The sequence below is a fragment of the Poromitra crassiceps genome, assembly GCF_964638095.1.
Source record: "Poromitra crassiceps genome assembly, chromosome: 20".
Classification (NCBI taxonomy): domain Eukaryota; kingdom Metazoa; phylum Chordata; class Actinopteri; order Beryciformes; family Melamphaidae; genus Poromitra; species Poromitra crassiceps.
In genome coordinates, this window is record NC_139637.1 from 29,919,978 (window position 1) to 29,930,140 (window position 10,163).

Genomic DNA, 10,163 nt, shown 5'->3' on the forward strand with positions numbered 1-10,163 from the left:
TAGGCACATAAGATATAATTTATTCTTGGCGATTAGACTCCATCATAACGTCAGCTTGATTATGACGTCATGATCAGCAGGGGTAGTGCAGCCAGGAATAGGAATGAAGATCCCCCCCGTGGAGTCTAGACCTGGTAGTGGTGACAGATGAGGTCTTGGTCTCGATGGGGAAGCTTCTGAATCTGAGACCTCAGAGAGGACTGGAGGAGAATGGGGTGGAGGAGGGTCGCAGGAACCCACTGGAAAGCAACAGACCACACAGAGAAAACGGAGGGCTTTTAGCTTTGACAGCTTGATGGTGATAGGCTGAATGGGAAAAGGTGTCTTACTCTGATTGGCTTAAACTAAACGTTACCTCCCACAAACAGTGACGCTAGATAGAAGCGGGAAAAGGGTGATTGATGACAGAGTTTTATGAATGAGTGGGCGTGACAATTAGAGGGTTTCTCTTAAGCGGGAAAGAAGTGAATGACTGAAGAGCTGAATGAGTGCCCGTGACAACTAAAGGGATTCTCCTAGGAGAGTGAATAAATAAAAAGAGAGTGAATGATGATAATACAGTCTCTCTTAAAGAATTTTCGCTAAGGCTTCATTTCTGCATGGCCGCATTTCAGACAGTAAGATAAGTGACGACTTTGAGGACAAAGATTCAGACCCAGATTATGATGTGACTGTTGACATGCCAAGGCTCATTGGGTGAGTGACATTTTGGCAATTGGCCGTTGTATTTCAAGATGACTGCAAAACGACGATCGCTAAACTTGACTGTTGCTGCAGTAATTGTCCACGTTCACCAAAACCTATTTTCTCAGCTTAGCTATCAACATGAAATAAAAAGCATTTGAGACCTTAAACCCTTGGCTTTTCATTTGGAAGGGTTACATGTGCCGTAGTCTCGCTGGCCAGCCTCCTCTACCTTCCGTCCGAGGAGTCTGGTGCCGCAGGTCTCCATAACTGGGATAAACCCTCCCCTGCTCTACTCTGCTCTCCCATTGGAGCGACTGTTTCGGTGGCAGCCGGATGTCCTCTCCCGACTTATTACAAACTCTGTCATTGGTTCCGACCATGTCAATCAGAGCGGCCGCCTCAGTGAAAACAACAACGCTAACTAGCTAGCAAACTAACGGCAGAAACCTACATGCTAGCTCGTTGCTACATCATCGCAATCCCACTATGGAGACCTGCGGCGCCAGACTCCTCGGACGGAAGGGAGAGGAGGCTGGCCAGCAAGACTACATGTGCCGTAATGTTCATTAACATTTCTTAAAATGCGTTAGCATTTATTTGTTTAGATGTTTTGTGGGGTTAAAGATCCCCCAAAAAAGTTAATGAACATTAGGGCAAATATAATACGAAAACCCAAAGGGTTAAGCTCTCAAATGTTTTTTATTTTATGTTTCTAGGTGCTACAGAGCCTGAGATATGAAGGCTTTAGTGAACGCCAACCACTCTGACGTTCTAGAGCATACGCTTAGATATCAATGCATTAAAGTCTCCAATGGTATGCACAGGGATCGGTCCTTGGACCAGTTTTATTTACTATTAATATTAACAGTCTTGATCAACATGTATGCATTTCCACTTTTATGCAGATGACATTTACTGCTCGGCTCCTACACAGATTAGGGCTCTTTGTCAGCTACAGCTTGCTTTTAATACTGTTCAACACATTCTCGATTGAAGCTGGTTCTAAATGCATGTTCTCACTTCGAACTCATCTCATACAATCAGAATCAGAATCAGAATCAGAATCAGAATAATTTTTATTGCTACAGTATGCAAGTTACATAAGGAATTTGTCTTAGTGTCTGTATGCAGCGTAGCGGTCACATCACAGAGATAAGAGGTAGGAAAGATAACTAAAGACAATCACAAAGTTGCAAGTGCAATCAAATCGAGTAAATATATACAATATGTACATGAGTAGGGCTGGGTATCGCCACTGACTTCCCGATACGATACGATTCCGATACACAAGGTCCCAAGTCGATACGATTTCCAATACGATACGACTCGATATCGATATTTTAGTTACAATACCAGTTTTGCTTTGATAATGGAAGAGCTTCTCAAAGAACTAATGCTATAAATTGTACAAGGAACCCTCTAACCTGGTGCATTATTAAAAAATATTAATATTTACATTAAGAATTGACCATAAAGCAAGCAGTTACCTCATGTAATTATTTTTTATTTAAACATGACCAACATAGTCATTCAACATCTTATCTTTCTTTACAGTCTTCTGTCTCTTTCTTTACAGTCTTCTGTGAGAAGCCAAACAAATTTAGATTTCCACTATACAACAGAATCATTGAACAGCAGCATGTTGTAAACAGTGTTTCATAAAGTATAAATGCTTTGTAAATAAAATAAAATAAAATAAAATGCAGCTCATGAACATTTCCAGTTCACAAACATTATAGTGCAAACAGATTTGAGGTCTGTACATCTGGCTCACGGTGCATACACAATGCACATGTAGCCTACAGTATTTATGTTTTTGTTTCAAGTACAAACATAAATAAACATCAACTTGAAATTATGTTTTAACTACCACACACAGCCTATAATATTATAGCCTATGTTTATAATATATATATATATATATATATATATATATATATATATATATATATATATATATATATATTAGGGATGGGCATTTCTAGCAAAAACACTATTCGAAATTCGCTGGCCAAATTCGAATTTAATTCGAAATTCGAAAATAAAAATAAAAATGTAATTTTTTTTTTTTTTGTGAGTGAAATGTTGCATTGTCTTCCCTGATTCTAAGTCTACGGCTTTATTAATTAATATAAAAAGCTTCTGCTGTGGATTTTTAGCTCAAACAAGCATTGCACCACTGAAGTAAAGAACATGTTACATGACATTGACATTTTCGAAAATAAAAAACAGTTTTGACAATCATGAGTGGTTCATTAAATATTTAGTAGGCTCAGGTCTGAGTGCCAAAGGGGTGCCAAAGTCACCCCCTCTCCCTCTTCATGGGATTTCATCCGCCATTCATTTTTCCATAAACCTTGCTTAAAATGCTTATAAAAATTGTTTTACTTGCTCAAACCAAGCGATTTGACTATACTTAGAATCAGGGGAGACAATGCAACATTTTACTCTTTTTTTTTTTTTTTTCGAATTTCGAATTTCAATAATAAAAGTCGACCTTGATAATAACAACGATTATTCGAAAATTCGAAATTCGATGCCCATCCCTAATATATATATATATATATCGATACTGGAATTTATGTATCAATACTTGTTCCTTCACATGAATATCGATTCAATATCGATATATCAATTTTTTTAACCCAGCCCTATACATAACATGAGTGGAGAAGTGTTCCGTGGATAATAAATATGAATTTACATTGAATTTAGATGAGATTTACAGAGTTAAAGAGGAGTTAAATAGGCAGTGGATTTACATGAATTTACAGTCGGAGTTAAATAAGAGTTTACATTGAATGTACATGAAATGTACAGGCTAAGTTAAATAGGCATTAAATGTGCAGGGAATTTACATGAATTTACAGTCCCAGTTAAACAGGCATTAAATTATATATGAGTTACAATTTTATGGGAGGGGAGTTCAGCTGAGTTTAGGAGGAGGTAGTGAGTGTGTGTGTGTGTGTGTGTGTGGGGGGGGGGGGGCGGGGGTGTTGTTGGTGAGGTCCTTGGTGGAAGGGGTTTCCGGGCCTTGTTGGTGAGGCTGATGGTGGTTGGGAAGAAGCTGGTCTTGTGGCGAGTGGTTCTGGTGTTGGCAGACCTCCGTCTCTTGCCATGGGGGAGTGTCCTAAAGAGTGTGTGGCCAGGGTGGGAGGGGTCGGCCATGATCTTGCGAGACCACTTCAGTGTCCTGGCTGCATGCAGGTCCTGGAGGGATGGCAGGTTGCATCCGATTATCTTCTCAGCGCAGAGGATGATGCGCTGAAGTCTGTTAATGTCTTTGAGAGTGGCAGCAGCATACCAGACGGTGATGGAGGAGGTGAGGATGGACTCAACGAGAGAATGTTTTTACGACCTCTTGCATTTAGATAGGTAAATAATTCCATACAATATGCGCTTTACGCCGAAGAGGCGTGGCGCAGTGCCAGAATAGGCCAGAATGGGCGTTTCGGCCTTAAATACCGGCCTAACGCTATTTTCCCCTCTGGGATTAATTTAGTGCTTTTCAAAACCAGGCCTTATTCAGTGCGCGGGGGATATAGCCAGTAACCTAGGCCTATACTGCAAAAGTTAACTGTTGAAAATTTTATGTCTGGTTTTGAGTAGCATACACCTGAAGTCTCTCTCGCCATCAAGCAGACAGTGATGGAAGCATGTTTCTTTATGTGCGCCAAGGGGAAAATGACGGACTAAATTGGTGGGTACTGCGTGCGTAATTACGCAGCGGAGATGCATGAGAGATGCAGATACAGCGGTAACTGTCTGCCTTTCCGAAACCTTGCCTCTCCGAACGTTAACTTCCATTATTCGGACTGGCGGTCCTTCACCTTTTTTTCATAGGTCCCACCATTACGAAAATTCCTGCCTTCATTATTCGAAATGTTGGCCCTTCCTCTTTTTTCTAAAGGATCCGCCATTCTGAAGTTTGGATATTGTGGAATATGGCACAGCTGCAGTGCTGCATGTGCAGACATTTCAGTTGCACACTGCGCCAGGGATTCCGCTACGATTTTTTCTGGCCCAATGGAGCCGGCAACATTACAGAATTCCGGCCTTAGAATAGGCTATTTACCGGCCCAGTCAAAATGTAGCCTATTGAAAAAAGATAGATGTAGCCTATCATTTCTTAAATACATAACATATTATTGCATAATTTTTAGCAAACAAAATCTTAATTTTAAATCGTTTTTTGATTTCAAAATAATTATTTAACTATTCACTGCGGTCTGCGCTTGCAAGTGCAAAGGGAGCGAGCTGCACACCGCTCCTTATTTAATTAATTAATTCGGTTTGGGTTTGCAGCCCCATTAAGATGAATCAATAAAACACAAAAAACAAAAGCTATTATCCAATCGTCCAACAAATGTATTTTATTATAGTGAATTAACTCGTCACAAACTTTGAGAACTGAGTTTGTCATATAGGCTATTCCCGTTTAATTAAGCCTATACCTAAAGAAAGACACTGGCGGGCCTACATTAAATGTCTCTTTGCATCCAAGAACGTGAAATTAAATAACTTGAAAGATAATCTAAATTAAGAAGTTGCCTATACCTGCAACAAGCCAGAGATGAGACGTGCAGTCAGTCAAATTTTATAGCCTATATTTTCTGAAGCAGGTCTATATTGACAACGATGGACTGCAGCTGGTTGACATGCGGGCGGGGATCCAACTCGCTTTCAGAGCGGACTTATAGCCTACTTCACAAGATGAGAATATTTGCTTTACTTTAAACTGAAGGGCAAAGGTAAAAATATTAGCCTTGTGTTACCTGTAGCCTACATCTGAGAACGAAATCCCTTGTTGCGTGTTGTGAGCTTTGAGATGATGCGCGTTAAAGTTGGCAATTACCGGCTCAGAATCCCTGCACTGCACGTCTCAGCAGCGCAGAACTGATGCACTTTCTGAAGGCTATTTAGCCTACTTAATTAGACTTCTATTTTCGTATTTTTTTCGTTATTGTATAATTGTTTTCAGTTAATCAGGCAAGCTTATCCTATTGGAATTCATAATTATTTCGTATGACATTTTACACAGCTGCAGGGTGCAGCAAAGTAGAGGTTTATAAAGGTGTAAATGTGGGAGACGTTTTATTAAGAGTGTTTTCCTTTGGGGTGAAAGTGGATTGAATTTATTGCCGGTACTACTACTCCAACCTTCATCGCGTCATTGTTCTCCCGCTCCAGCTTCATGCGTCCCTGAACACTCATATTTTTTACATGTAATCTATAGCAAATTATTTATTTAATTATTTATTGTGCAAGTTAGTAGCCTACTTAATTAACCTGTATACAGGTGGCACAATTCTGCTTGTGCTTTAAGTAAAACAGTTGTCTAATGGTAAAGTAAAGGCGAAAAAGAATTATGCAAAGGAAAAATAATATGAAAATGAATAAGCAAGAATATGAAAATGGATTATAAAAGGCAGATTTTAAATTGCATTTTGCAATTTAAAATGTGCCAAACATCTTTGGACAACATGTCTTTATTTTAATTTTGCTGGGCTCCACAATCATTTCGAGGGATTCGAGGCAACCCATTTAGCAGCATCTGAGAGAGAGAGAGAGAGAGAAAGAATTGCGCACACAGCCTACAGAAGTTCAAACGAAAATATTTATTGACAAAAACGATTCTAATCAATTCCATAATTCAAAGTAGATTGTCGGAAATATGTAGCTTTCACGGTTTGGTTCATAGTTCAGGTTTGGTTAATATTTAGACACACCGGATATATTATATAGACACAAGAAATCACAGAGTGCAGCTGCAGGCCGCGGCTCCGCCCGAGTAGCCTACTTTATCTGACACCCGGTTCAGCACCCTGCAGCTGCCTGAACGTGAAATGGAAGTCAAATCAAGTTCGGAGTGGCGTACCTTATGAAAATCGGAGTGGCGAGATTTCTGAGTGCCAATATTTCTGAGTGCCGGAATGTCGGAATGGCGCCATATCGGAGTGGCGGCATGTAACCAGATACAGCGCGCCGGCCCCGGGGATGCACCCACAGCAGAATGACCGATGAAAAAAAAGTTGTTATACCGTAGTTTTGAGCCCCTGTCATTCAGAGGCTGTTGCATCATCCTACTGTGCAGTGGGGGAGAAGAAAAGGTAGCTAGAGAAAACGATATAATTCTGCCCAAACTTTCACCAATCTAATCTCATCATGACATCCAGGGATAGGCTATATTTTTCTCTAGCCGATGCGTTTAGAACATTCTTTTCACTTTGATCTTGCTATAGTGTCGTGTTTTTACATGCTTGCTGTATCTAAACTGCAGTGAGATTTGTTTGAGGAGCATAATATGGAATAATATATATGGAGACAGATGGGGATGAAAGAGGGAGGGGGGAGCTCGGGCTTTTCTGACTGGACTGGATCGCTCCGTGGAATTGGAGCTTGAAAGTGAAGATTGTGATTTGTTTACTGCAGTTCTCCAATGAGCACTTTGTGAATAATTGTACACTTAGACTGCGCCTGACCACGCCCACTAATAGTGCTGCGCCTGAGGTTAAACGCTATTTTAAGGCCAGGGGGAAGATAGGGCCCTATGGGCTCTATCTTCCCAAAAGCGCTAATTTAGCGTTTGCGCTCGTTTAACGCCGTGAGCAATGCAAATTGGGGGCGGACGCAAGCGCATGCCTGTGATAATTGTACTGGGCATTGGCTGCCACAAGCCAAAGCAGGCGTTTCAGCGCTAAAATGTGGTGATAGATGGCATTATGCTATCGTCAGCAGCGCACAATTACTTTGCGCTAAGAGCTTTGAAAAGGACCTCTTACGCGCAAATACCTCTCTGAGCTGGGTTGCGCACCATAATCTTCATGCAGCGGAGCACAGTGCAAGTAAAATCCCGTTTGGATATGTCATTACGCACAACCTGGCCATGCCAGGACATCAAATTATGCTGCTAAAATTGGGTATTAGTAGATAATTCAGTGAGGCAATCAACTATAACTCACTGAGAAACTTTTATCACATCACAAAGAGGGACATGAATTGAGAAAACTTGTTGGACAATCATGGACATAGGCTATTTACCGTCATAACCACCCGGAGGGTACACTCTATTAAGCATGGAGAGAATTACAGCATATTGCATGCCTCGTGCAAACAGCCATTGCGAGACGGGAATCTGATTGGTTTTGTTTGACGTAATGCTCAGCCTTGCCTGGCCCGTTTGCGCAGGCATTTTGGGGCGCAGATGATTTTGACACGGCTCTAATTTGCGTCTGCGACAGGTGCCGTGAACGTTTCCGCATCCCGGCCGAGAATTGCATCCCCAACATATTTCGGGGCTGTTTTAACTTAGAAATCAGGGAAGTCACGTCTACCAGACGATTATATCACTTTTAAACAGTTACATTTCTGTATAAAGCATTACAAGTAAGTTCCCGTGAGGTGGGGATGCTTTTTTTCCTGCTGGGCGGGGGAGCAAAACTCGGCAGAACACCTGGCGGACGGCGCAAGGCGGATTGCTATCTTCCCGTGCCTGAAGGCATGCGCAAACTGGTGCGCAAGCGCTATTAGGGGATAGCGCCTGTCGGAAGATATAGCCCTATATCTCCATGCTGGCCTGGGAATGCCTCGGGGTCCCCAGTCAGAGCTGGCAAGGGAAAGGGAGGTTTGGGATCCCCTGCTGGAACGGCTATACCTCCGCGACCCGACCTCGGATAAGCGGTTGAAGATAGATGGATGGATTAGATTTTGAGCAGCCGGTAGTCAAGTGATTGTAGCACATTAGGTCATAATTACATTTTCAATCTGAGTTCAAGCAGGATTCTCTGTTAATTGTGCATTTGTAGTCGTATTGATGGTAGCGTGTGTATGTGTGTGTGCGTGCGAGCGGCAGTATTGTCACCTGGGCAGCTCAGAGAGAGAGAGAGAGCCAGAGAGTGTCATCACATGGTGATATTGACATGGGGCCTGGGCCAGCCTGGGGCCAAAATTCCAGGCCCTTCCAGCTCTCTAAGTTGTGCATGCTTATGCTTGCAAGGGTAACCTCTGAGTTGAAGTATGATAATGATTTCAAAGCAGGCTTGTTTCTGCTTTTCAAGTTGTGTTTTTCCCTTTTGACAGTTTGGAAGCCCACCCCCACCCCCTGGCCCGACAGAGGCTTTTCATCATGTCCGATCACAGCAGACTTGACAAAGTGAGGGCTTTCCTTCAATCTTACAAAACCCCCGATCCCAAGGAGCGGATGAAATACTATGACGTCTGGGCAGAGAGATATGATGAGGTGAGTGTACAGATCCTCATCCTTGTTGAGGTTTGACGGGAAGTTAAGTCAAGAGTTCTCAGTTTCAAGGTGTTTGGTTAACAAAGGTTTATGAAACAGCAACGTTTACTCAAGGACAGATTTGGGAGGATTTGGGAAAAGTGGATTGAGTTTATAACACCTAAAAGACGAGACTTTGTATAAAACCTTGTACCTCTTATGTTTTTCTGTCAAACTAGTAGAGCATCCCCTCTGTCTTTTGTTCTTGTTTTTCTTTTGTTTCTTGTTAGTTTTACGACTAGTAAATAATATAAAACAGGAAAAGTTATGAGAGGAGTAGGAAACGTAGCAGAAATACTTTGATCGTGTTGGAACCAAGTTGTGATTATAAATCTATGCACAATCGCAAAATGTATGAATGTGTAATGTGTAATGTAAAAGAATGAATGGTTACTCTACTCTGGAAAAATGTTCCAATTGAAGTAAATATGGGTAACGCTTTAGAATACAGCCCGCAAATAAGCATGTAGTTATAGTATAACTAACTATACAAGGAGTGTAGTTATAGTATAACTACGGGGTACAAGGAGTGAATTTAGACTTTAACTAGAGGGGTAACAAGATCTGTACTTATAGTATAAATACGGGGTACAAGGAGTGAAGTTATAGTATAACTACGGGGTACAAGGAGTGAATTTAGACTTTAACTAGAGGGTAACAATATCTGTACTTATAGTATAACTACGGGGTACCACACTGTACTTACAGGGTAACTACGGGGTTGCGGGCTGTATTCTGAAGCAGGGGACCAATTCTGTACTTATAGGCTAATTACGAGGTACCACACTGTACTTACAGGGTAACTGCGGGGTCGCGGGCTGTATTCTAAAGCAGGGGACCAATTATGTACTTATAGGCTAATTACGGGGTACCACACTGTACTTATAATGTAACTACAGGGTACAAGGAGTGAATTTAGACTGTAACTACAGGGGAACAAGATCTGTACTTATAGTATAACTACGGGGTACCACACTGTAGTTATAGTATAACTACGGGGTACAAGGAGTGTAGTTATAGTATAACTACGGGGTACAAGGAGTGTAGTTATAGTCAGAGGTGTAGTGCTATCTAGAGAAGTGGGGGAACGCACATATGGGGAACACCTGCACACGCACAGGTCCCAACAACCACATGCACAAGGCATTGATCATCATTTGGCATGGCGGCCGGCATTTTTTGAATTTTGTGGCGAATT